At 48.8% G+C, this 25,682-nt stretch overlaps 1 protein-coding gene across 3 annotated transcripts in view; it reads left to right on the top strand.

Annotated features, from left to right (window-relative positions):
* Positions 1–3,204: 3,204 nt before the first annotated feature.
* Positions 3,205–25,682, top strand: part of CD276 (CD276 molecule) — a 54,065-nt gene continuing 31,587 nt past the window's right edge. For 2 of the 3 annotated variants that reach the window (XM_036348509.1, XM_036348512.1), the window contains exon 1: positions 3,205–3,409. The gene's annotated coding sequence lies outside the window, so the exon portion shown is untranslated. The remainder of the gene's footprint in view (positions 3,410–25,682) is intronic. The other variant, XM_036348505.1, reaches the window with a different exon arrangement.

Raw genomic sequence — 25,682 nt, forward strand, 5'->3', positions numbered from 1 at the left:
GCACGCAGAAGAATTTTGAGTCAGAGATTTTGCTGGTTTTGGCACGCACTCACAAAAAGGTTGCCCACCCCTGAGGTAGGGCCTCAAACTCCCAGCATTGCCAAGAATAATTTTTTTCTTATGGAAATGAATAGATTTTTTAAAAAATTAGAGAGAAAGGGAGAGAGAGAGGAGAGAGAGAGAGAGATGATGAGAATCATTGATTTGCTGCCTTCTGCACGCCCCACACTGGGGATGGAGCCTGCAACCCGGGCATGTGCCCTAACAGGAATTGAACCATGACTTCTTGGTTAATAGGTCAATGCTCAACAACTGAGCCATGTTGTCCAGACAGAAACGAATAGATTTTGAGTGTCATTCCTAGGCCAGGCATGCCAATGTCTGTGAGGTCCTTTCTGAAAGATGAGCTGCTTAGCTGCTCCAAAGAGCTGACATGTTTTCAGAGCCCCACTCTAAAGCTGGGATCTGGAGTCCAGTTTGCTTGATTCAAGTGTATTTAATCAAAGAGGGGGCACTTGTCCTTTGATATGTCAGTGGAGGAAAGGGAAGTTGAACCTCACCCTGAATTCATACTTCCTGTCCTGGGGAAAATAATAAGAGGGTCAGACCCTACACCACCCCCATTCTTTTGCCAGAATATTGATCTGATGTCCTTACAGATAACCTGGGAAGGACAAGATTATCAAAGGTCATCATTCCTGCCTCATCAATCTTGAGTGAGCAATGGTAACTCAGGGGTCAGGCCAAGGACTACAAGCAATCCAGGGCAGGGGTGCAAAACTAATCTGCTACATTCATTAAACAACAACTCTGCATCCCTCCTCCCTGCAAGCCCGTGGCAGCCACCATTCTACCTTCTGTTTCTATGAATGTGACTACTCTATACCTCATATAAATGAAACTATATAGTATTTGTAGTTCACTTAGCTTAATGTCCTCAGAGTTCATCCATGTTGTAGCATGTATCAGAATTCCTTCATTTTTAAGGCTGAGTAATATTCTATTGTACATATATACCATATTTTGTTATCCACTCATCCATTGATGGACACTTGGGTTGTTTCCACCTTTTGGCTATTGTGAATAATGCTGATGTGGACATGGGTATACAATATATCTTTGAGACCCTGTTTTCAATTCTTTTGGGTATATACCAAGAAGTAGGATTATTGCATCCCATGGTGATGTTACTTTTAGAGAAACTACCTGCTGTTTTTCATAGTAAGGTAAGCCCGCTCCTTTAATGAGCTTTCCACAAAGCCCCAACTAGTGAGCTTCATCCCCATCTCATGGGTTACACTGAGTCACGTGACCACCTCTGGCTGCAAGGAAGTCTGAGAAAGGATGTATTTTCAACTGGGCATAGAACAAACATTTTTTGAACTGAGGGGATTCCTGTGTGTATGAGGGTCACTCTGTGTCCCGGGCCAGGTATCTGGGTCTCAGCTGAGCCTGTCCCACAGACCTGCTGTCTATCCCCTGCCCCAGGTGTTTGCCCTTTCTGGGGGATCAGTGCCCTCTCAAGCCACTCATGAATGAGAGCCATACTCATTTCCTTCCTTCTTGACCTGTTCTCTTGAACACTGTTATCATAACTGTCTTTTGACTTTTATCCAAAGTCTCCTCTCTCCCCCACTACCAACTGCCCTGTGCTGTTCCTTCACTGTCCATCACAGCTGAGTTGTGCCTTCCCAGTCAGACTGGGACAGAACCTGTGTCACCACAGCAAGGCACAAAGCACAGAACTGACTTTTGAACAAGGGAATGAGAGTTAATTCCTCTAGGGTTCTGCTGCAGGGCTCCTGGCTCTCTCAGCCTAGGGACACCTCTCTCTGGATGCTTCTCCCCAGGATGTGGGGCTGTGTGGGGGCTGAGACTCTCAAGGCCAGGCCCAGGCTGCACAGGGCCTGACAGGGCAGAGGGAGCAGTGTGGGTTGATGGGGAGGCGGATGGCCTCCAGGGACACTGGACCAGATGGCCTGGCCTTGATGCCCTACTCCCTTGCTTCCATCCCTAGGAGCAACCCACAGACAGAGCCGCCATCAAATTTATACTCAGGAATGCAGGTGCACATAGACTAAAACACAGAGTTGCTCACGTGTTTACAAATACACATGCCCATGCACCACACCACACACCCACCCACCACAGAGTTAAGTTTGAATTCAGCACTAAATTCAAAGGGGCAAATCTGGTTCCTTAAATCCTGGATATCCTCAAGCAAGTTACTTAATCTCTTTGCGTCTTAATTTCTTTATTCATAAAGATAATAGATGCTATGATAAAAATAGCATTTACCTTACTGAGTTGTGAAGATGAAAAGAGATAAAATGGTACAGAGCTTTAAAACAGTGGCTGACATGCAGAGATGCATGTGTCCATGCATATTTTGTAAGTCCTTCTGGGATTCATCTACTGCCATTTGGTGGTAGGCCTGGCAAAAGCACAGCGTGAGAGACTCGGTTTTCACATCTGTAAAACAGGGATAATACTACCGGATGGACTGCTGTGAGGGCCCAGAGGCCCAGCATGGAAAGGCCCTGGCCCACAGAAGCCTGTTACACTGTAGCTGGTACTGTCTGTAACTGTTGAAGAAAAGGTCCCAGAACAGGTGCAGCGCGGGATAGGCCAAGGCAGAGTCTGGACCCCATCTCCTCCCAGGCTGGAGCTGGGTCTTTTAAGGACAGAGCCCAAGGACATGGAGTCAGAGCTGCTTCCCTCTAGTGGAGCAGCCTGGCCTGGCCCGCTCCCTCTTGCGGCTGGGGTAGGGCTGTCCAGGGGGCCGTGGGTGGAAGGAAAAGAGGAAAACCAGCTCCGTGGAAATTACCCTGCGGTTGGCTCAGGCGCCCACGACGCTGTATTTATAGAGCAGCTCTTAATTCCTCGCAGTCAAGTTAACCCTTTCCAGGCCTCGAACCAGCCTGGGGTCGGTCAGCGCGGTCTGCGCTCCCGCTCAGCCGCCAGTCGTTGGGGCGGGGTAGAAAGGGGGTTCAGTGACTAGTCACCTGTCCCCCTCACAGAAAATAAACGTTGTACCCTGGGAGTGTGGGCGGGGGGGGGGGGGGGGGGGGGATTTGACGGGGGGAGGGGCAGAGATTAGACCTGCCCCCCTTCCCACGGCGACCGGTCTCCCCACGTGGTCTGGGCTGGGCCGAGGGGCGGGGTCCAAACCCGGCGCCCTGCCCAGCGGGCGGGCTCAGGCCTTTGCTCCAAACCCCCGCCACGGGGCCAATCCGGCCTCTGGGCGCACCCGCCGCCTTTCCGGGCCCCCGGCTTCCTCCAGCCCGCCCCGCCCCTCGGGCTCCCGGGCCGCCCCCCGACTCCCATTCGGTCCGGCCTCCGGTGGCGGCGATCCGCAGCTCCAGCTCCGCTGAGCCCGGGATCCCGGGAGTGGGCGCGGCGCGGCGCGGTGAGTGCTTGCGTGGCGCGGACACGGCGGCCTTTGTCTGCGGCCTGAGCCTGCTGCGGGGCCGCTGGAGCGGCCGGTGGGGCGTCCCGCTCTCAGGGCGCTTCCACCGGCCTTCTCGCCGGTCCCGGGCTGGCCTTCGCGCGGCGAGCACGGGAACCAGGGAACCAGCGTCATCCCCGACCCCCGGACCCCGGGGCCGCTGGGGCGGCTCGAACCCAACCCGGCCTCCACCTGGCCTCCCCCTCCCTCTGGCCCCGGGGGCTGGGGCCCTGTGCGACCTGCCCTCACCCCGCCGCCGCCGCTGGAGGAGGGTGGTGGGTGGTCCTGACTGCGGAGGTCCCGGGTGTGCACGGGGCAGCAGGCAGATCTGTCACTGTGTTGGTGACCGAAAAGCTTCACCAGCTGGCTGGAGCCAGGAGGGCAGCGGTCTCCTGCGCCCTGCGGAGGAAAACTTCCTGAGCAGAGTTTGAGGAGGGGAGCTGCCTGGGCGGGAAGGGGAGTGCTTAGGGTCCACCCTGTGTGAGCTGGAAGGATGAAGGAATGGATGATGGGAGAACTTCCATTCAGGCGGCAGTGGGCCTGAGGGGGACAGATTCTGAGAACAGGTAGGGGCAGCTGGCCTGGGTGAAGGGGTGAATAGGTAGGTATTGGGGGAGGGAAGAGACAGAAAGACACCAAAGAACAGGAAAGCACAGGGGTGGGGTGGTTTGGGCTTGGGAAGTCTCAGGGAGGTGGTGGGTGAGGTTGGGTGGAGGGGGAGAGAAGGTAGGGACCAGGGCAGGGGAAAACTAGAGGGGTGGGGATTGAATTCCAGGTCCCAAGACCCTCACTTGCTGTTCAGCCAGGGAATTGACAGGTTTGGGGGCCTAAGGTAGTGAACTGCAAGAAAAGAGGATTTATTTCAAAGGGCAACCTGTCCTAATAAATGTGTGGTGGGTGACGGGTCTGTTATTAAAAGAAAACGTCAAGCAAATAGTAAAGCAAAAAATTGAGGGGGGCGGGGAGGTGGTGGTGATTGACTTAATTGAGAAAAACTACCTTAAAATGGGATATGGATAATTGTAGATGAGTCTGATTTTGTAATTTATTTAAGGCCCTGGGTCCTCTCCTTGCAGGCATCTTGAGCAGTGAGTTTAATGAAGCGCCCCGTCTTCAAGAGAGTTCTTTATTTAGTTCAGTTCCTGGCTAATCCCTCCTGGCCTCCCAGAAATTCCTAGGAAATCTGATGCTGTGCCGCCCTCCTTATAGTTTGGGTGCTTTTGGAGGCGGAGGGAAATTGAAGTCTAAACTTGACATTGAAGTTTAAACATGTGGGATGGGTCAGTCTGATCTCAGTGGCAGGGAAGGGTGAGGGGCCGTGGGGTTGTGGAGTCTGAGTGAACTATTTTGGGTGAGTACATTTCCCTGACATCTGAAGTTTCCGAGTTTAAGCACTACCACTTCTGTTAACTGTTGAGCATGGAAATCTTTCTCCCCACATGATGTACAGCACAATCTGACATCAGGACACCCATTTTTCTTCATGACTTCAGGTCAGCACTGGGAGCATTAGTGTTTGCACTCAGGAGTCATAAGACACAGGGACTCTTGGAGTGATCTTTTTGTTCAGTGTTCAGCGATGCTTTTATTGGTCCCATGACTGATCTTTGGAATTCTTTTCTCTCTTCAATGACCTCATTGGTAGTTTCTCCTGCCTGCCTGCTCTGAGCTTTCCAATTTACTTCAGATTCCTGTGTAACAAGAAATCAGACATCCAGCTTGTTAGAGGTGAGCAGCCTGTGTCAATGCGATGAGAAGGGTGCCATACTTGAGGACTGCTTTCCTTCCTGTCCCTGGTCCTCTGCATCTAATGGAGCAGGTGCTGGATGTCTGGGATGCTCAGATGCCTGGCATCTGTGTGCTTGAATGACTGTGGAAAGGACAGTTAGAGAAGTGTTGTCTGTTTTGAGGAGGCTGTGTCCTCATTACTGGTGAAGTTGACTTCTGAGTCTTCCTGTGGGAATTCTCCTATCCTTAAACTTCGGTCTTCTACAGAGTCACATCTTCATTCTTTGGAGCAGGATTTGGGTTTTGCAATGACCTGGACATTACTGGTTGGGGTCAGAGACACAATGTGATCATAGAGCCATGAGTTGGGACTCCATAGCACCTAGAGCAGGAGTCCTCAAACTATGGCCCGCGGGCCACATGCAAATTCAAATATTGTATTTGTTCCCGTTTTGTTTTTTTACTTCAAAATAAGATATGTGCAGTGTGCATAAGAATTTGTTCATAGTTTTTTTTTAAACTATAGTCCGGCCCTCCAACGGTCTGAGGGACAGTGAACTGGCCCCCTGTTTAAAAAGTTTGAGGACCCCTGACCTAGAGAGACTCCTAGAAAGTGTTGTGGCACAGGCACCTGGCCTGTTGCTGGCCTGTTGCTGACATGGTTTGGGCTGGGTGAAGAAAATGACTTAAGTCCAAGCAGCCTCCAAGTTTATGACTACACAGGGCCTGAGCCTGTGACCCTGAGTCATGGGGTCAGGCGAAAGAGAGAAAAGGCGGGCAGGATGATGTTACTGCCCATGTGCTTGTCCTCTGAGTGGGTGGCAACTTCTCATTGCTATTCCTTTCCCACACCCCACCAGGGCAGGAGTGACAGGGAGGTCCACCAGCAAAAGAGGGAAGGAATAGCCTAGACCTGTTAGCTCAGAATGGAACAAAAACATCTGGAAGAGGGCTATTATGCAACCCTCCCTCACTTGCCATCCCCAGTCTGCCTCACCTGCAATATGAGGTTCCAGATAAGAACATTGGATTTTCAGGTTTTGGGGGTGGAGCTGTGCTGTATGCCCAATAAATATCATTTCATTTAATCATCATAACAGCCTATGAGGTAGGGTATCATTAGCATACCCATACCTCCAGGAGACACTTCTATACCCTCTGGTTCTGACCAGTACTCCGTCTCCTCCACCCCTCCTTATGCCTTGCGGCCTTCCTGAGGCCTAGGGAGACTATGTTGGAGGGAAATCTGCTGGGAGTGGGGATGAGAAGCATTTTTTGTTGGGAGCCTTGGAGCTACAGGGAAAGATACATTCTCAGGGAGGCAGGGCTCCCAGGTCACCCTTAAGTCAGCACAGGCTCTGAGGAACTGGAACTCCTCAGGGGAGACACTGAAAATGTGCTTGGGGGAGAGGCCCTATATTGGGGGACATGGCAGCAGCAGGGGCAATAGGGGCTGGAGCCTATGATGTGTGGTGCTTGACCTAGCTTCTGGAAGGAGGAAAGGGGAGAGGACTGATAGGGGTGAACCAGACACAGAGATGTAGCTGAATTGTGCATTTTCTGCTTTGGAGCTGTGGTGCTGGTGGGGGTTCTAGGTGGAAAGGGGTCATAGGAGGAGTAATGGTCCCAAGGACCTGGTATATAGCTCGACAGAGAGGAGTATTGGCTGGGGAATGTAGGGTGGGAGGGAAAGAGGAGGCTCAGTGCAGCGGGGCCCAGGAGGCCTTGTCCCCATGACTATGGCAGTGATAACAATAATAGTAATAATTGTTACCACTGTTTGGGTGCTAGGTACTTTCCTAAGTCTTTTCTGTATATCGCCTTATTTTATTCTCATAACTGGAGGCCCGGTGCACGATCTCGTGCATGGGTGGGTCCCTTGGCCTGGCCAGTGATCAGTACCGATGGAGGGGGTGAGGGGCTGGCCAGGGGAAGGGGCCGCAGGAGGTTGGCGGGCTGCGGGCTATGGGAGCGCATTGACCACCAGCGGGCAGCTCCTATGTTGAGCGTATGCCTCCTGGTGGTCAGTGCACGTCATAGCAACCGGTTGACTGGTTGTTTGGCCATTCAATTGTTTGGTCGCTTAAGCTTTTATATATATAGATAGCTGTGGAGTAAGGATTGTTACCCTATTTTAGAGATGTGGAATTGTTTCTCAAAGAGGTTAAGTCATGTGTCTAACAAGTCTGAGTCAGAATTTGAATGCAGGCCTGCCTGTGTCTGAGCCCAAGCTGTACCCTGAGGCAGACAAGGCAGCCTGTTAAGTCATTTTAACAGATAAGGAATCAAGTCCTGGGGACACTTGAGAGCTCTTAGTCACTTCTAATGGTGACTGATGACTCAGCCTGCCCTCCTTCTCTGGGCTCAGTTTCTTATCTGTGCAATGGGCATGGAGGTGGGCACTGAACCAGTGAATTCCAAGAGGCCTTCAAGCTCTGAGGATTGGAGGAGCCAGCTACACTCCTGAGGGGGAATCCTTGGAGAGCAAGAGGGGCTAATGCTTAAGTGAACAGGGGTCAGCAGAGTTGTTCTACTAGGATGAGCTTCTTTCAGGATAGAAATTTAAAGAATTTAGAAGCAGGGAGGCATTAAGACAGAGCACATCTGGAGAAAACGGGTTCTTCCTTGAGTGAAGTGTGGAAAGTCTTATGGAAGGGTTGGGATTTCCAGGCACATGAAGGTGGGCACCTAGCAGGATTCAACAGAGGTTGAATGGAGGCATGTATGCTGCAGCCTACCAGGAGCTCTACTCTAATCTGATCTTGCAGTCCCTCATCTCTTTCCTTTCTCTCTCCATTCCCCTTGTTCCCATTCCTTCTTCTGGCCAGACCTCTTCTGAGTTCAGTGTAGCTTTACTTTACTCAGGGTTCTGTACCTCCAATGATGTGTGTGTGTGTGTGTGTGTGTGTGTGTGTGTGTGTGTGTATGCACGTGCGTGCATGCAAATATGTGTGCATCCATGTGTGTGCATGGCTTCTGCACACACTTCAAGTTCTGAGATAGTGTCACGCTGCCTTTTCAAGTGATGCTGAGCCCTAGAAGATGCAAACTCGTGTTGGGGTGGCCCCCTAGCCAAGTGATTTTCAACCTTTTTCATCTCATCACACACATAAAGTAATTACTAAAATTCTGTGGCACACCAAGATATATAATTTTTTGCCAATCTGACAAAAAAATTGGTATAATTTTTATTCATTCTCACTTGTTAACTATTGTTGTATTGGTTGTTGTCATTGTTTACTTGACAATCTAAGGGAAAAGAGGTCAGTGCCTCTGACTAAATAATGAGGTATTACATGTTTAAAAAATTCTTGTAGCATACTGGTTGAAAATCACTATCCTAGCCAGAAGAGGGTGTGAAAGGCAAACCAGCTGCTGCAGTAAAAGTCTCACCATGCTCTCAGACCCACAGAGATGGGCTGGGTTCTCTCTGGTCTTGCCTCCTCCCATTCTGATTCCCTGATTTCAGTGTGGAGAGGATTCTGGGTGGGGACAGTGTGGCTTGGAAAGGCCAAGGGCTCTTCTGTATCCTAGTCTCCTCTCTTCTTTGTTGTTCCTAAAGCCAGGAGGGAAGTAGGTGGAGGATGCCAAGAAAACCTTGCTGACACTCTGCTGGGTTGGTCCTGATGACACACTGCTGCCCTGACTCACACAGAAATCACTTTGAGAGGAAGAATTGATTTCTTCTCTTGGGTGGGATCATGGGGCTTGGAGCAGTTCTGAACTGACTCAGATTATCAGAAAAAGAGAAGGTCAACATGGAGCTGTTCCCAGGGAACTCTGGAGCCTGCCCCCTCCCCAAGCCTCTTCCCATTCATAGAGCACCTATACTAATTCGGTAAGTTTAGATAATTCTGCTCAATTCAGTCCTACAATCATCCTAAGATGGTAGAGTTTATAATTCCTATTTTACAAATGAGCAAACTGGGGTTTAGAGAGGATGGGTTCCAAAGTCACATGACTAGGAAGTAATGAGTCTGGATTTGAACCTCTACTCTGAAAGCCATCTTCTGAAATACCAAAGCTCACTTCTTCCATGAAGCCCCTTGTGGCTAGGCCAGCCCATCATGTGGTCGCAGCACGGACCCTCTTTTGAGGGTTGAGGAGATGAAAACCTAGAGACACAGTGGGTTCACTCAAACCTAGCTGTGAGTCATTGCGCCTGGTCTAAAATCTACATAACTCTTTGATGTTGCTCTTTTCTTTTGTTAAGTGTAAAATAATTACATACTCATTGTCAAAGTTACAGAAGTGTATCAACTAGAAAATAGCTGTAGACTCGCTCGCCCCAGGTTGGGTTCCCTATCAAGGTTCTAGACCCTTTTCCCATATCTAAACATCCATCCATCCATCCATCCATCCATCCACCCATCCATCCCTCTGTCCACCTAAACACTCATTCATTCATTCACTGAATAATGCACTGACCTCTTATTATTGCCAAGCCTTTGCTAGAATTAAGAATACAATAGTAAATAAAGCAGATGCATTTCCTGCTCAGAAACTTCCAGTATGACAAGAAGAAAACAAACTGGGCAATGAGTAACAGGGACTACCTTAGAGTGACGGACTTCTGATCCAACTTTTCTGCCAAGATGAATCTCAGGATAGAGAGAGCTGAAAGGGAACTGCAAGGCCCACTGTGTGGGGTGGCCAGTCTGGGGGGATGAGGCCCAGCCAGGTAGTGCCATGCAGGAGCTGGGATGTTATTCCAAGTAAGAGGAACAGTCCTGGGATAAAATATTGAAATATTAAAAGTGATGATATGATGCAATTTGGGTTTTCTTTTTTAAAAAAATATATTTTATTGATTTTTTACAGAGAGAAAGGGAGAGGGATAGAGAGTTAGAAACATTGATGAGAGAGAAACATCAATTCAGCTGCCTCCTGCACACTCCCTACTGAGGATGTGCCCGCAACCAAGGTATATGCCCTTGACCGGAATCGAACCTGGGACCCTTCAGTCCGCAGGCCGATGCTCTATCCACTGAGCCAAACGAGTTAGGGCTGCAATTTGGGTTTTCATAGCAGTTCTTCTGGCTGCTGTATAGAGTATAGATTATAGATTGGAGTATAGAACTGGGTGGGGGGCAAGGGAGAAAGTGGGGAGACTGGTGAACAGACTTCTGTGGTTATGCAGGCAAGAGTTGATGGTGATTTGGCAGACTGGAGAGAGAAGCAGAGGTGGAAGAGATAAATATATATCACGCCAGCAAACCTTTTCTGCAAAGGGGCAGAAAGTAAATATTTGAGGCATTGCTATTACTTGTTCTGCTGTTGTAGTGTACAAGTAGCCACAGACAATGCGCAAATGAATGAAGTGTGGCTGTGTGCCAATGAAACTTTATTTATAGACACTGAAATTTGAATTTCATATGATTTCCTTGTATCACAAAATAATCTTTTTCTTTTGATTTCTCCCAGCCATTTAAAAAGGGAAAACCTTTCTTAACTGGTGAGCTGAATAAAAGCAGATGGTAGGTTAGATTTGGTACTCAAGCTGCTGTAGTTTGCAGACCCCTAAGATATATATGTATGTATGTATGTGTATGTGTGTGTATATATATCTATATATCTATATATATCTATATAGATCTATATCTATATCTATCTATCTATCTATCTATCTATCATCTATCTATCTATCTATCTATCTATCTATCTATCTATCTATCTATCTCTCCTACATAATAAAAGGCTAATATGCAAATTGTCTCCTCAAGAGTTTGCCTGGGACACCTGAAGTTCGATCACTTGCTATGACGTGTGCTGAACGTCAAATAACTGTTAATCAAGAATTACAGCCATAGAAAAATTATTGCTGAGGGACCCCACCTGTGCACGAATTCGTGCACTGGGCCTCTAGAGTGTGTGTGTGTGTGTGTGTGTGTGTGTGTGTGTGTATATATATATATATATATATATATATATATATATATATATATATAAAACTAAAGGCCTGGTGCACAAAAATTTGTGCACTGGCGGGGGGGGGGGGATATCCCTCAGCCCCAATTGTGCCCTCTCAAAGTCTGGGACCCCTCGGGAGATAACGACCTGCTGGCTTAGGCCCCCTCCCGGGTGGCAGAGGGCAGGCCCAGTCCCTAGGTGCCTGCCCCACAGCCCCTGGTCGGGCTCAGAGCAGGGCCGATTGGGGAGTTGGGGCACCGCCCCCTGTCACGCACAGAGCAGGGCGGATCAGGAGGTTGTGATGCCACCCTCAGTCACCTTCAGGGTGGGGCCGATTGGGGGGTTGGGGTGCTGCCCCCTGTCACACTCAAGGCAGGGTCGATGGGGAGGTTGCGGTGCCACCCCCTGTCATGCACAGAGCAGGGCCGATCAGGGGGTTGTGGTGCCACCCCTGTCACATACAGAGCCGGCCGATCAGGGGGTTGGGGTGCTGCCCCCTATCACTCACAGAGCTGGGCCCATCAGGGGGGTTGGGGCTCCGTACCCTGTCACCCACAGAGCAGGGCCGATCAGGGGTTTGGCGAGACCCCCCTGCCATGCACAGAGCAGGGCGGATCAGGAAGTTGCGATGCCACCCTAAGTCACACTCAGGGTAGGGCTGATTGGGGGGTTGGGGCGCCACCCCTTGTCACACTCAAGGCAGGGCCGATGGGGAGGTTGCGGCTCCACCCTGTCACAGAGCAGGGCCAATCAGGGGGTTGGGGAGCTCCCCCCTATTAGGCACAGAGCAGGGCCGATCAGGGGGTTGGGGCGCCTTCCCCTGTCAGGAACAGAGCAGGGTGGATAGGGAGGTTGTGACCCGGCCTCTGTCACACATAGAGCCGCAGGGCGATCAGGGGGTTTGGGCGCTGCCCCCTGTTACGCTGCTCCAGGGGCCAGGAGGCCTTGCGGCTCCGCTGATCCCAGTGCTGGGAGGCCTCGCGGCTCCGCTTGACACCAGGGCAGTGAGGCCTCGCTGCTCAGCTGATTCCGGTGCCAGGAGGCCTCGCAGCTCCGCTGATCCTGGGTTCAGGAGGCCTCATGGCTCCACTTATCCCAGGCTGGGAGGCCTCGCAGCTCCACTGATCCCGGTGCCGGGAGGCTTCATGGCTTTGCTGATCCCGGTGCTGGGAGGCCTTGCGGCTCCGCTGATCCCAGTGCTGGGAGGCCTCGCGGGTCCACTTGACACCGGGGCAGTGAGGCCTTGCTGCTCAGCTGATTCCAGTGCCAGGAGGCCCCGAAGCTCCGCTGATCCCGGGTTCGGGAGGCCTCATGGCTCTGCTAATCCCAGGCCGGGAGGCCTCGCGGCTCCACTGATCCTGGTGCTGGGAGGCATATTACCATTTTACTATATAGGATAGAGGCCTGGTGCATGGGTGGGGCCAGCTGGTTTGCCCTGAGGGGCGTCCTGGATGAGGGTGGGGGTCCCGCTTGGGTGCCTGGCCAGCCTGGATGAGGGGATGATGGCTGTTTGCAGCTGGTCACACACCCTTCAGGGTGGGGGTCCCCACTGGGGTGCCTGGCCAGCCTGGGTGAGGGGCTGAGGGCCATTTTCAGGCTGGCGGGTGACTGAAGCTCCCAACCTCTCTTTTATTTCTTTTTTCTTTTTTATTCTCGGATTTTATTTACCTTCTATGGCTGTCATTGGAGCTGAGAGCCGTCTTTAGCTCTGAGGCTCGGCTCCAGCTCTGAGACCTCGGCTGCTGAAAGCAGGTATCTGGACTTCGTTTACCTTCTGTATTTGAAACTTTGTTGTGACTCCAGCTCTGAGATCCCAGCTGACTGAAAGCAGGTTTCTGGGGATTTGTTTAGCCTCTATATTTGTAACAATGTTTCTTAGAGAGCAGCTCAGAGCCCAGCAGGCAGGTGGGGAACCTGGCTTCCTCCGTCACTGCAGCAAGCAAGCCTCCATGTTTGCGTCAGCTGCCTGTCTGCCGGCCGCCATCTTGGTTGGCAGTTACTTTGCATATCGCCCTGATTTGCCAATGGGAAGGGTAGCGAAGTTACGGCTAATTATCACGTTTCTCTTTTATTAGATAGGACTAGAGGCCCGGTGCACAAAAATTTGTGCACTCGGGGGGAGGGGCGGTCCCTCAGCCCGGCCTTTGCCCTCTCGCAGTCTGGGACCCCTCGGGAGATAACGACCTGCTGGCTTAGGCCTGCTCCCGGGTGGCAGAGGGCAGGCCCAGTCCCTAGGTGCAGCCCCTGGTCGGGCTCAGAGAAGGGTTGAATGGGGAGTTGGGGCGCCGCCCCCTGTCATGCACAGAGCAGGGCGGATTGGGAGGTTGTGATGCCACCCTCAGTCACCTTCAGGGTGGGGCCGATTGGGGGGTTGGGGTGCTGCCCCCTGTCACACTCAAGGCAGGGTCGATGGGAAGGTTGGGGCACCACCCCCTGTCACGCACAGAGCAAGGCCAATCAGGGGGTTGGGGCGCTGCCCCCTGTCACTCACAGAGCAAGGCCAATCAGGGGGTTGGGGCGCTGCCCCCTGTCACTCACAGAGCAAGGCCAATCAGGGGGTTGGGACGCTGCCCCCTGTCACTCACAGAGCAGGGCCCATCAGGGGGGTTGGGGCACCGCCCTCTATCACCCACAGAGCAGGGTCCATCAGGGGGTTGGGGAGCTCCCCCCTGTCACGCACAGAGCTGGGCCCACCAGGGGGTTGGGGAGCTCCCCCACGTCACGCACAGAGCAGGGCCGATCAGGGGGTTGAGGAGCTCCCCCCTGTCACTCACAGAGTAGGGCCGATAGGGGAGTTGGGGCACCGCCCCCTGTCACACACAGAGCAGGGCAGATCAGGGGGTTGGGGCGCCACAACCTGTCACACTCAGGGCAGGGCCGATGGGGAGGTTATGGCTCTACCCCGTCACACACAGAGCAGGGCCCGTGGGGGTGGGGGGTTGGGGCACCACCCTCTATCATCCACGAAGCAGGGCCGATCAGGGAGTTGGGGCGCCGCCACTGTCACACTCAGAGCAGGGCCGATGGGAAGGTTATGGCTCTACCCCATCACACACAGAGCAGGGCCCATTGGGGGGGGGTGGTGGTTAGGGCGCCACACCCTGTCACACACAGAGCAGGGCCGATCAGGGGGTTGGGGCTCCGCACCCTGTCACACACAGAGCCGCAGGGCAATCAGGGAGTTGGGGAGCTCCCCCCTATCAGGCACAGAGCAGGGCCAATCAGGGGGTTGGGGCACCTTCCCCTGTCACGAACAGAGCAGGGCGGACAGGTAGGTTGTGGCCCCGCCCCCTGCCACACACAGAGCTGCAGGGCGATCAGGGGGTTGGGGAGCTCCCCCCTATCAGGCACAGAGTAGGGTGATCAGGGGGTTTGGGCGCTGCCCCCTGTCACGCTGATCCTGGTGCCAGGAGGCCTCGTGGCTCCGCTTATCCCGGTGCTGGGAGGCATATTACCCTTTTACTATATAGGATAGAGGCCTGGTGCACGGGTGGGGGCTGGCTGGTTTGCCCTGAAGGGTGTCCTGGATCAGGGTGGGGGTCCCGATTGGGTGCCTGGCCAGCCTGGATGAGGGGATGATGGCTGTTTGCAGCTGGTCACACACCCTTCAGGGTGGGGGTCCCCACTGGGGTGCCTGGCCAGCCTGGGTGAGGGGATGTTGGCTGTTTGCAGCTGGTCATACACCCTTCAGGGTGGGGGGTCCCCACTGGGGTGCCTGGCCAGTCTGGGTGAGGGGCTGAGGGCTGTTTTCAGGCTGGCGGGTGATTGAAGCTCCCAACCGCTCCTTTTTTTCTTTTTTCTTTTTTTTTATTCTGGGACAGCTTTGGCTCTGAGACTTGGTTCCAGCTCTTAGGCCTCCGCTGCTGAAAGCAGGTATCTGGTTTGTTTGGGTTCTATAATCGAAACACTGTTTCAACTCCAGCTCTGAGATCCCGGCTGGCTGAAAGAAGGTTTCTGGGGTTTTGTTTAGCTTCTATATTTGTAACAATGTTTCAAACTGCAAGCTCAGAGGCCGGCAAGGCAGGCGGGGAACGTTGGCTTCCTCCGTCACTGAAGCAAGCAAGCCTCATGTTCGCTTCAAGCTGCCTGGCTGCCAGCCGCCATCTTGTCTGGCAGTTAATTTGCATATCGCCCTGATTAGCCAATGGGAAGGATAGCAGAAGTACGGCTAATTACCATGTTTCTCTTTTATTAGATAGGATGCTTGTTCTTTGTGATAGACTGTGGAGAGGAGAGAAGCTCAGGTTTCTGGCTTGAGCAGAGGGTGGAGAGTGGTGCCTTTACCAAGCGTAAAGGGCTGGGGAGGAACAAGTTTGGGGGAGAAATCAAGAGTTTGAAGAGGGACATGGGAAGAGGGAGATGCCTATACAGACATTAGGAAGCAGTTTAAGTTTGGAATTCAGATGAAAGGTGCAGACTGAAGAAGTAAATTCAGGAGTTGCCAGTATATAAATTATATTTAAAGTCATTTGAGTGGATAAAATCATCTCAGGGGAAAAAATAATAGAGAGTTGAAGAGAGAGCCTAGCAGATGCAAGGAAGTGCTGGAGAAGGAAGGGCCTGCAATGATAGAGAGATGGAGAGAGACTAGGTGACTAGATCTGAGACCATAAGACATTTTGTTAATACAGAAATGAGGTCATATTATATTTGTATGGTTGTTCACTCACAATATGTCATGGACTTATTTCCATGTTAGTATGCCTTCTTTTGAAAAGCTGTATGCTATTTCATTATCTAGATTGGTCATAGTTAATGTATCAGTTCCCCATTGTTTCCCACTTTTGCTGCTACTTGGGTATCTTTGTGCAGTGATGCTAAACCAGTTTCTAAAACTATGGCCCGTGGGCCAAATCTTTTGTTGCTTGTTTTTGTATAGCCATAGCTAAGAATGGGTTTTACATTTCTAATGGTTGGAAAAAATCATGTGATTCATGAAAATTATATGCAATTCAGATATGAGTGTCCAGAAAGTTCTGTTGGAACAGAGCTCTTTCATCCCGTCATACATTACCTACAACAGCTCTCCTGCCACACAGGATACTGGATAGCCTACAAAACTTAAAATATTTTCTATCTGGATCTTTGCTGACCCCTGCAAAGATTCTACATCCAGGACCAGTAGTAGGTCTACACACAGGTGGAGTGGAGTGTTTTGAGCAGCTTCAAGAGGGTACAATCTCAAAAAAAATTCTTTAATTCCTCAAAGTCCACCATCAACTCATTATTTTGAGTAAATTAATGCCCCTTTACATATCTTCCTTTGAAATTTAAACCTCCTCAACAAAGTTAATGTTACTTATTAATCAGTTAATCAAGATTGAGCCTACCTATAGCAATAATGTTACCCCTCTACTTCAGACTCTTCCTTATCACCTCCCAAGTCCAAACAAAACTTTCTCTCTGGCCCCTGACTTCCTTTTAGCTTCTCCCCATCCTGTGGTCAGCACCTTGCAATTCATGTCAGCCAATTCTGAAGTGCTTGCAATTCCTCCAGCTTGCCATGCTGTTTCCTATCTCAGTGCCCTTGCAGGGGTTTCTCCCTCTGCCTGGAATGGCCTTTCCCCTCTACCTGGTAGCTTCGGGTCAATTTCAGGGCTCAGTTTTGGGATTACCAAGTATCTAAGGTGCCTCCATGTGGCTCTCACTGCATGTGAAGTAGTACAGTACATGGGCTGCAGTGTTGCATGTGCACGTCCACCTTTCCCATTAGAATGCAGGCTCCTTGAGGACAGACACACAGTTTAACCATTTCTCTGTTCCCAGTGTCTGCCTAGCAGGCACTCAGTGAATAATTTAAAAAATTACTGGATACATAAGTGAATGTATATTCATGGACTTCTTCAGTTGCAGGTAATAGAACTTAGCTCAAACTGGCTTAAGAAAAAAGAAAAAAAATTAGCTCAAGTGCCTGGGCAGTCTAGGTGTGCAGCTTGCATCAGGCATAGGAGCTTAAATGATGTTTTCAGGGCTCTAAGTCCTCTAGCTTTCAACTCTGCCCCTGTTTATTTGAGTCAATTTTTTATATTGTTGGTAGCTGATAGACTCATTGCTAATCGCCCCAGTGCACCTCCTTCTTAACAACCTCAGCAAGAAAGAGTCTTTTCTGATAATTTCTTAACACGCTGGGAAGTCTCTGATTGGGTGTGGCTAGGCTTACTGGCCATGTCCCACCAGCATCAGATTGACTGGGTTCCCTGCAGGAAAGTGGCCCTGTTATCAAGACTAGTGACTGACTTATGATTGGAGTGGGGCCAGGGCGGTGGGGGGAGAGGAGCATGGAGGAATGGAGGGATTGAGGGAAAATAAGAGCCCTGGCTCGGCTGGCGTATCTCAGTGGTTAAGAATCAACCTATGGAAGGGAGTGGCAAGAAATATTCAAAGTGATGAATACCAAGAACCTACAACCAAGATTACTTCCTCCAGCAAAGCTATCATTCAGAATTGAAGGTCAGATAAAGAGCTTCACAGATAAGGAAAAGCTAAAGGAGTTCATCACCACCAAACCAGCATTATATGAAATGCTGAAAGGTATCCTTTAAGAAGAGGAAGAGGAAGAAAAAGGTAAAGATACAATTATGAACAACAAATATGCATCTATCAACAAGTGAATATAAGAATCAAGTGAATAAATAATCTGATGAACAGAATGAACTGGTGATTATAATAGAATCAGGGACATAGAAAGGGAATGGACTGACTATTCTTGGGGGAGAAAGGGGTGTGGGAGATGCGGGAAGAGACTGGACAAAAATCGTGCACCTATGGATGAGGACAGTGGGAGGGGAGTGAGGGCGGAGGGTGGGGCGGGAACTGGGAAGAGGGGAGTTATGGGGGGGAAAAAGAGGAACAAATGTAATAATCTGAACAATAAAGATTTAATTAAAAAAAAAAAGAAAAAAAAAAAAGAATCAACCAATGAACCAGGAGGCAGGTGGTCATGGTTCGATTTCAGTCAATGTAACATGCCAGGGTTTTGAGCTCCACCTCCAATGGAGGGCGTGCAGGAGGCAACTGATGGATGATTTTCATCGTTGATGTTTCGATCTCTCTCTCCCTCTCCCTTCCTCTCTGAAGTCAATAAAATATCAATAAAAAATATTTTTAAAAAGACCCCTGGTAGGTTTTGCTCAGTGGTTAGAGGGTCGCATGTTTGATTCCTGGTCAAGGGCACATATCTGGGTTGCAATTTTGATCCCTGGCCCCATGCAGGAGACAACCAATTGATGTGACTCTCTTTCATCCGTGTTTCTCTCTCTCTCTCTCTCTCTCTCTCTCTCTCTCTCTCTCTCTCTCTCTCTCTCTTCTCACCTCTCCCTTCCACTTGTTCTAAAAATCAATGGAAAAAAATATCCTCACTTCTTGGGTGAAGATTACAAAAAGAAAGGAAAAAGGAAAAAAGAGAGAGAGAGAACTCATGGACATGGACAATAGTGTGGTGATTCCAGGGGTGGAGGGGGAAGGTGGAGGTGGAAGAGGGCATGGAGGGGATTAAAGGTGATGGGAAAAATTAAATTAAATTAAAAACAATAAGAACAACAACAAAAAAGACTAGATACTGAAGACAGAAGATTTGTTCAGCATGTTTGTCAGTGAAAGAAGGACCAGAAGCTGTGAAGAAGGAAGTCCCAGGTGGGGAGGTAATAACCTGCTCTAAGTGGGTTTGTCTCCCGGCCATGGGGATTGCACGCCCTGCACTGAGTGAGCTTGGAAATAAGATCTCTGAGAAGCTGTCAGGGATATTTCAGGACAGTTTGGGATAGGGGAGGGAGAGAAATGTAGGTGTAGGTTTTAGCCTTTCACAGTTTTCCACTGTTTCCAGGATCAATTCAGGGTCCTTAACTGACCCCCGACTGCCTGGCCTCATCTCCTGATAGCCTCTCCTAGGAGTCTCTCTCTTCCTGTGGTTGCTCCCTCCTCTACGACTTTGCTCGTGCTGTCTCATATGCTAGATAAGCTGAACTGTCCCCTCCTCTGTTAGGCCCTTCTTATTCCTCCCCACTCCTCCAGCAAACTGCTTGACCCTCTACTCCCACAATATCTCATACAAACTTGCATCAAAGCACTGGTCATATCCTATTTTAATTATATATTTTCCCCCAAACCCTTTTCCTATTTTTATTATAAAAGTGGTATTTGCCCTGGCTGCTTGGCTCAGTTGGTTGAGCATCATCCTGTGCATCAAAAGGTCACCAGTTCCATTCCCAGTCAAGGCACATGCCCAGGTTGTGAGTTCAGGCTCTGCGTGGGGTGGGGTGTGTATGGGAGGCAGCTAATTGAAATTTCTCTCTCACATTGATGTGTGTGTCTCTCTCTCTATCCCTCTCCCTTCCTCTCTTTCTAAAATCAATAAAAACATGTTTAAAAAATATATATTAAAAAGTGATATTTCATATATGCCATTTAGCAGCTCTGTAACCTTGGGCAAGTTACAAATCTGTGCCTGAATTTCCTCATTGTGAAGTGGGATAATAATAGTTCCTAGAATTGTTGGGAAGCTTGCAGGAGTTAATTTGTGTAAAAGCACATAGAACAGAACCTAGTGCAGAGCAGGCATTCAACACAGTTGACTTTTATTATTATTATTTGCTGCAAACAAAATAATATGAACTTAAGGCTGTTCCAGAAGCTGTTCAAAAACCTAACCATTTTTCCCCATTATAAATCATGTAAATTTAATTAATTTTTTCCAGAACCCCAAATGATTCCCTGTTTTAACCTTTCTTATATACAGCACATATCTAATGTACTGTTTATAAATAAACACTTTAAAAACCAAAAGGACATGAAATATAAATGAAAATTTAACAAAAAGGAATTGAAATGTACAGTAAAAAGTGAAATTTATGAACACACTAGAATTTGCCTTTAATGTTGAGAGCTATTGATGACTGACTATGGAGAGGAGGGATGGAGGGATGGAGGGATGGAGGGATGAAGGGATGGAGGGATGAAGGGATGGAGGGATGTTATTGTTTAGAATGGGAGTCCCCTTTTATAAAAACATCAGGTAGCTGTTCTGGGCTTCTTTCTCTCTTTCTCTCTTTGTCTCCACTAGAACTTGCTTCAGGCTCACTGTAATTTTGCTTCATGATAACACACCATCACACACTTCAAAACCAGTTAAAGATAGTTAAAAGATCTTACCTGGGAAGTATTAACCCACCCGCCATATTCACCAGACCTTGCTCCTTCAGATTACCACTTGTTCCGATTGATGGCACACTCACTTTCTGAGCAGCACTTCAAAACATACGAAGAAGTGGAAAATTGGGTCTCTGAATGGTTTGCCTCAAAACAAGAAAAGTTCTATTGGGACGGTATCCACAAATTACCTGAAAGATGGGGGAAATGTGTAGCTAGAGATGGACATTACTTTGAATAAAGCACTTTTGATGTTTCTCTTGAGATTATCGTGTTTTCTTTGATTACAAAATCCACATTATAAACCGGTACACCTGGTAAATGCTGGCAGCTCTTTGTTCATCCCACTTTCTAATTGGACCCTTCCTTATTTTATAGCCCCCCTTGTTTCCTAATTGGCCATTTTCCCCCTTTTCCCTGTATGGTATCAGTTTTAAAGTTTCAAACTTCACTTGGTGCTCCTCCCCCTTCTGCTTCCCCTTATCTTGTAACATTATTGTAAACAATCTGGCAGCTTGGAGCTGTCTCTGCCTGTCATGTATGCATTCCTCTCCTATGGGCCCCCCTCCCCTAATCTGCCTTTCTTGTCTCGAAAATCCTTTCACGTGGAGGGTGGGCAGGAGCATGGTCCATTACAAGAAGTGCCCTGAGATAACCAAGATGGTGGCATAGGTAAACACCTGAATTTGCTGCCGCACACAACCACATTAAAACTACAACTAAAAGACAAAACAAATACCATCCAGAACGACGGGAAGGCTGGCTGAGTGGAAATTCTACAACTAGAAGGAAAGAGAAAAGCACATTGAGTCCCGTAGGAGGTACAGAGGTGTAGAAGTGCAGAGGTACGGAGGCGCACGTGAAAGGGGCTGGCAGCTTGGTATGCTGTTGTCTTTTTCAATTGGGAGAGAGAAATAAGCTCCCGACTGCTCTGAACTCCAGTTCTGGGTGAGAATTTGGGGACCCAGACTCATACGGAGAGAAACTAGACTGTCTGTCATCGGGCCAGAACCTGAGGCCGGCTTTCTTACAGAGGTGATTGCAGAAGTCATTGTTCCTGCACGGGGAGGCGGGGGTGAGGGGGTGGGAGGTGGGGCGCTGTGGGACACAGACCCTGAGACCTCTTTGAGGCAGAGCAGACTGGCAGCCATTGCGGTTTGCTCCACCCTAGTGATTCCCTGAGACCCTGCCCCAACCAATTTACAACCCAACCCAAGCTGTGTGCAGAGTCTTTTGCATATGAATGGCCTGGCCTTTCTCTGCCTAAAAACCTGGGCAGACTCAGTGAGTGCCAAAGCCCCACTGAAGCAAGTCCTGCCCCATAAGGTTGTCTCCAGCACAGAAGTTCTCACATTGTAGACACAGCTGGTCCTCACAGCCAATTGGCCTGGAGGTCAGTTCCACCCAGTGATACCAACAGCAATCAAGGCTTAACTACAACAAGACTGTGCACACAAAGGGGTGCACCAAGAGTGTCCACCTCAGGTAATTAGGGAAGCTGAGCCACTGGGCCCTTCAGGACACCTAGCACACAAAGCCACTCTATCAACACAGGGAAGCAACCAAAATGGCGAGACAAAGAAACAGGTCACAAATGAAAGAAATGGAGGAAAGCAAACTACTGGATATAGAGTTCAAAACCACAGTTATAAGGTTACTCAAGAATCTTCTAGAAACCTCTGAGAAATATAGTGAGGCCCTCAAGGATATGAAAAAAGACAAATTAGAAATTAAGCATATACTGACTGAAATAAAGAATAATATACAGAGATCCAACAGCAGACTAGAGGATCCCAAGAATCAAGTCAAAGATTTGAAATACAGAGAAGCAAAAAACACCCAACCAGAAAAGCAAAAGGAAAAAATAATACAAATATATGAAGATAGTGCAAGGAGCCTCTGGGACAACTTCAAGCGTACCAACATCCGAATTATAGGGGTGCCAGAAGAAAAGAGAGAGCAAGATATTGAAAACCTATTTGAAGAAATAATGACAGAAAACTTCCCCTACCTGGTGAAAGAAACAGACTTACAAGTCCAGGAAGCACAGAGAATCCCAAACAAAAGGAATCCAAAGAGGACCACACCAAGACACATCATAATTAAAATACCAAGGGCAAAAGACAAAGAGAGAATCTTAAAAGCAGTAAGAGAAAAACAGTTAGTTATCTACAAGGGAGTACCCATACGACTGTCAGCTGATTTCTCAACAGAAATGATGCAGGCCAGAAGGGAGTGGCAAGAAATATTCAAAGTTATGAATAGCAAGAAGCTACAACCAAGATTACTCTACCCAGCAAAGCTATCATTTAGAATTGAAGATCAGATGAAGAGCTTCACAGATAAGAAAAAGCTAAAGGAATTCATCACCGCCAAACCAGTATTATATGAAATGCTGAAGGGTATACTTTAAGAAGAGGAGGAAGAAGAAAACGGTAAAGATAAAAATTATGAACAAAGTGACAACAAATACATATCTGTCGACAAGTGAATCTAAAAATCAAGTGAATAAAAAATCTGATGAACAGAATAAACTGGTAAATAGAATAGAATCAGGGTCATAGAGAGGGAGTGGACTGACAATTCTCGGGAGGAAGGGGGTGAAGGTGTTGCGGGAAGAGACTGGACAAAAATCGTACACCTATGGACAAGGACAGTGGGGGGAGGGTAAGGGCATGGGGTGGGGTGGGAACTGGGTGGAGGGGAGCTATGGGGGGGAAAAGAGGAACAACTGTAATAATCTGAACAATAAAGATTTATTTAAAAAAAAAAAGAAGTGCCCTGAATGGTATTTGTTTTTTCCGAAGGTATTTATTCACACTTGGAGCAAATACTTCATGAATCCACTTAATTAAAAAAGGTACCCAAGCTTTGCTATTAGCCCTCCACATGGCATTCACTTTGTTTTTTATGACATTTGTTAACATAAAAAAACACATTTAAACCTGTAAGGAATTTTTGTGAGTTTATTTGAGCCAAACTGTCAACAATTGCCCGGAAGCAGAATCTCAATGTATTGGGATAGTGCTCTGCAGAATGACAGTTTTTCACCTTGCTTTATACATTACTAGAGGCCTGGTGCACAAAATTTGTGCACTGGGTGGGGTGTGTGTGGCCCTCAGCCCAGCCTGCACCCTCTCCAATCTGAGACCCCCTCTGGGGATGTCCGACCCTGTGGCAGTCGGACATTCCTCTCACAATCCGAGACTGTTGGCTCCCAACTGCTCGGCTGCCTGCCTCCTTGCCTGATTGCCCCTAACTGCTTCTGCCTGCCTGCCTGATCACCCTTTAACCACTCCCCTGCCGGCCTGATCACTGCCTAACCACTCCCCTGCCAGTCCAATTGCCCTCAACTGCCCTCCCCTGCCAGCCTGGTTACCCCCAACTGCCCTTCCCTGCTGGTCATCTTGTGGTGGCTATCTTGTGATGACATGGGTGTGGCCATCTTGTGATCACATGGGGGTGGCCATCTTGTGTGAGGGCATGGTGGTCAATTTGCATATTACCTCTTTATTATATAGGATAATCAAAGGAGGAGATCTAAGTGGGTTACATGAAATCCATAGATTAGGGAGGCTGGGTAAAGCAAAGAGATGGGGGGACCTCTGAAATTGGATAAAAAGTAAAATGATAGACACATACTTCTTTAAGTGCATACAGGATAGTTAACAGTCAGCAATTAACATCCTATATAATAAAAGAGAAACATGTAAATTGACCGTCCCTCTGCTACACTCACCAGCCAATCAGGAGTGTGTATGCAAATTAACCTGACAAAGATGGCGGGTTAATTTGCATACACAGCCGCTGGGCGGAGAGCAGAGAGAGAGAGCCGGCCGCTTGGGAGGACTGGCTCCCTCGGTCTCTGCCCCCAAAGCTGCCGGGCGGAGAGCAGAGTGGGAGAGCTGATGGCTTGGAGAACTTGGCAGAGTGGGAGGCCATGGGACAGAGTCAGAGCAAGAAGGGAAAACCAAGAGGGCGGGAGCACCAGGAATTCTGGGAATAGTAGTTCTGTGGCAGCCCCAGGACCAGAAGCAGAAGCCCAGAGCGCAGGGAGCACCAGGAATGCTGGGAATCATAGTTCTGGTGGCAGACAGATATCCTAGACACCAGAGCAAAGTGAGCCTAGAGCAAGTTACTGTTGCGGCGGGGGATGGAGGGAAAGCAAAGGTGAGAGACATAAGTAAAATCAGAGTGTCTAGGAAAAATTAAAGTGAAGATATCCTAAAACTTCCAGGAAATCTCCACCAATGAAGCAAAAAAAAAAAAAAGCCTCTATTATTCTGTGAGCAACAAACCGAACTGAGTTGGGTTCTCAGACAATTCGCTCATGATTGCAAAGACAGACAGAAACTCCCGGATTGGAGAGGGGTCCCCTGAGGGCTCCCAGATTGGAGAGGGTGCAGGTCGGGCTGAGGGACCCCCCACACCTCCCAGTGCACGAATGTCATGCACTGGGCCTCTAGTGATAACAATAACAATGAAGAAATTTATGGTCTTTGTCCTGTGCTCAGGCACATTTGGTTGTGCCCTGAGGGGTCCGGAAAAAGGGATTACAAGTTACCCTGACATTCCAGTGATATGTTATCATAGATGCAAAAGACATCAGACAGGCTTATTTAGGTAAAGATTGACTTTTGTCAATCTTTTGTCAGGGGAGAATCTAGCATAGGACATGACTACCTACTATAAACTGCTTTTAGTTAAAAGTTTTAGTTTTAGACCATTCTTTGTGGTTACTTTAGGTCTCCAGAGTTTGCAAGGCCACCATGCAGGCCTTCCCTGAGCTACTCAGGTTAACATGTGACCCCTTTTTGTCCACACATTATTTTTCTTAAAAACTCCTAGGTTTTCAGAATGGTAGATGAGTAGATGCTTCAATTTAAAGTCCCCACTTACATTCCCACACTGCAATAACATCAGCCTGTTCTCCATTGGCTTGTATCCTGGCAGTGACTTTTGCTCCAGTGTGATGTAGGTCCTCTTTGCCATTTCTTCCCAGAAGAGGCCTGTCCCATCACAATTGAACACTTGTTGGGGAACAAATCCCTTGGCCTCTATGTATTGAAATTCTGTCATGAAATTACCAACAGCTGCTTTGTTAGAACTTTCAGCCTCCCCATGCCTCACTACACTGTGAATGCCACTTCTTTTCTTAAATTTATCAAACTACCCCTTGTTAGGGTCACTGAAGGAGGAACACACGAGGCCAAAAGAGGTAAAGAATTATAAATTTATTATTACATCTGCTAGCAGAAGGGCTGAGACCAAAATGGCATTAGCAGGTCAGAGTAGCGGGTGCGGGATATTTATGTCTCTTGTAAAGGTCAGTCAGAATAACAGGTCGGACCAGGTGCTGGTGGGGGCCAGGGGTAGGTGGTCCACTGGAAATTGGGTGAGGCAGTTTACTGGAAACTAAAGACCATTAATCATGAAACCTACAATGAAAATA

Source organism: Myotis myotis, unplaced genomic scaffold (genome assembly GCF_014108235.1).
Source record: "Myotis myotis isolate mMyoMyo1 unplaced genomic scaffold, mMyoMyo1.p scaffold_m19_p_1, whole genome shotgun sequence".
Classification (NCBI taxonomy): Eukaryota; Metazoa; Chordata; class Mammalia; order Chiroptera; family Vespertilionidae; genus Myotis; species Myotis myotis.